Source organism: Notolabrus celidotus, chromosome 2 (genome assembly GCF_009762535.1).
Source record: "Notolabrus celidotus isolate fNotCel1 chromosome 2, fNotCel1.pri, whole genome shotgun sequence".
Lineage (NCBI taxonomy): Eukaryota > Metazoa > Chordata > Actinopteri > Labriformes > Labridae > Notolabrus > Notolabrus celidotus.
The window spans coordinates 39,453,340-39,455,750 of record NC_048273.1 but is presented as its reverse complement, the minus strand read 5'-3'; the positions used below and the strand labels follow the sequence as shown (position 1 = coordinate 39,455,750).

The 2,411-nt window shown below is 33.1% G+C and overlaps 1 long non-coding RNA gene across 1 annotated transcript; it reads left to right on the top strand.

The window, feature by feature from the left end:
* The first annotated feature begins 468 nt into the window (after positions 1-468).
* On the top strand, positions 469-1,563 carry LOC117805745. The gene is made up of 3 exons (XR_004629511.1): positions 469-582; positions 733-940; positions 1,052-1,563. It is a non-coding gene; the product is annotated as an uncharacterized LOC117805745 (long non-coding RNA).
* The last annotated feature ends 848 nt before the right edge of the window (positions 1,564-2,411 follow it).

Genomic DNA, 2,411 nt, shown 5'->3' with positions numbered 1-2,411 from the left:
CTTCTAGGACCAAGCTCTTCTTCTCCACAATGAGCAAATTCAGCAAACTCAGGCAATTCATTTGCAAAGGAAAACCATTAAAGCTAATAAAGTGGCTCCAGAAGAGGAAACTCTTAAAACAAAGGATCAAATGCAGAATCTGCAAACGGCATATGGAATTGAGGAAAAGGACCAACAGTAAAGATCAATATGCATGGTAAGAAATGTATAGTTAATCAAGTAATTCGTTAAATGAGTGAAGCAACTTAACTCAATGAAGGAATTTTGCTTGTCTTTTTTATTATTGTTATTGTTATTATTGTTATTTTTGTTATTATTATTATTATTATTATTATTAGTAGTAGTAGTAGTAGTAGTAGTATTGTTATAATTATAATAATAATAATAATAATAATAATAATAATTATTATTATTATTATATATATATATTTTTTATTTCAAATTTTCCTTTTTAATGTATGTATATAGGGTTTGTCGTGGAGCAGCTCATTTTGGAAGGGCAAAACAAATCTCTGTCAGGCACAAGTCTTTTTTCAGTGGTTCAAAGGTTTCCTTCAGCAACTGGCTGCACTTCATGTACAGGTAAGCAAATTACAATAGTACCTTAAACACGAGCATGTTATAAAGGCTCATTGCCAAATGTACATTCAATATGCAAAATAATTTAGGTAATGTTTTGTCAATGATTTTGGAGACATATACATTACTTATTTTGTATTTACCTCTCTCAAGGTTTTCTCAGGGTTTACGATTACGTCAGATTGACATGATGGAAGACAGCATTGCTGCCAGTTCAGCAACTCTGACTAAAATGACCAAAAAAATCAGGAAGGTCTGTGTCACAGCACTTAAAAGGATGAGAAGGCGTACAGGCCAACGCATTGGTGGAACAAGGGAGTTTGTTGTGATAGATGAGAGCCATTTCAGACATAAAAGAAAGGTGTGTTCAATAACATAGTTATTTATAACTTATATACAGTATTTATATTACATAAATCAAGTTATTGTTCATATAAGTCATCTGTGTCTGTTTGTTTTGTTCATGCACCAGTATGGCAGAGGAAGAATGGCTGGTGGATGGAAGAGAAAGAAGTGGGTCTTTGGGATGTTAGGTGTGAGCCGTCATCATGGTGAAACATCAATAAGGCCTATTCTACGTCTTGTAGAAAAAAGATCTCGAAGAGATCTCGTCCCCTTGATTTCCTATCATGTGAGGAGAGGATCATCAATCATCAGCGATGAGTGGCGTGCATATCACATTCTTCCTGCACTTGGGTACGACCATCACACTGTCAACCACAGCAGGTGGTATGTTGACCCCCGGACTGGTGCCCACACCCAACACATTGAGAGGGCTTGGAGATCCTACAAAGCGCATATCTGTAGACTAAGGGGAAATCGTACCGAACGTTTGCTTTCTGACCACCTAATGCTGATTGAGTGGAATGAATGGCTTGCAAAGAAACACCATGATGGTGCATTTGGTAGACTCATTCATGACATATCAAGAAAGTACAATTAGGATTGTATTTATTATACATCCATAGTAACCAGTGTCAGTGTTTTTTCTTTTTGTAAAATGTTACTGTCTTTTACAAAAAATTTGTTGTTTACAAATGTTTTTGTACAGCCAGCTTTTAAATGTTACTGTGTCTTTTTATATAACTGATTTGTAATATTTTATTTGAGTTTTTCCACTGTGAGCACTTTAAGTTTGGGAGATTTTCTTTTTCAGTTGCAGAGTATTTTAAGTTATTATGAAGAGTTATTTTGATAAACACCGTTTTATACAGAGGTTGGTTCCTTTTAATAAATACAAGTTTAAGTACATGTGTTGTGTCTGTTTCCTTATTCTGTTGAATCAATATTTGTGACTTCTGTGTTTTAAGGTGCTGCTGGTCTTAAATCTCATTAATGAATGCTTTGTAAAGCATAAAAAGTCCTCACTTTAGATCAGCTCACAAAACAATGAACAAACAGCTCATAAGTCCTTTGTGACTACCTTAATTAATCATAATTTGCTATTTAATTAGGTGTTCACTAACCCTTGCTAAATGTTAGAATCATAACCTGTAAATGTGTTTATAACTGGTTTCTAATGACCATAATAGCTCATTTGTAATTGGTGAATCCATCATTTATAAAGTATGAACAAAGAGTTAGTTAACACATTATAGAGAGTCATATTCATCAATCATAAAACATTTATAACTGTGTTTGTACATGATATACAAATGAGTATTAATGTATGAACAATGCTTTACAGATGATGAGTTAAGTATTAATTAATACTTAATTAATGCTTAACTAATGCTTAAAAGTGTGTAGTTAATATAAAGTGTTACCCAAATTCCATATAAACAAAAGTTGGCTTAACTGAAAATGTGCATCTGTACCAAAATAAAATAACC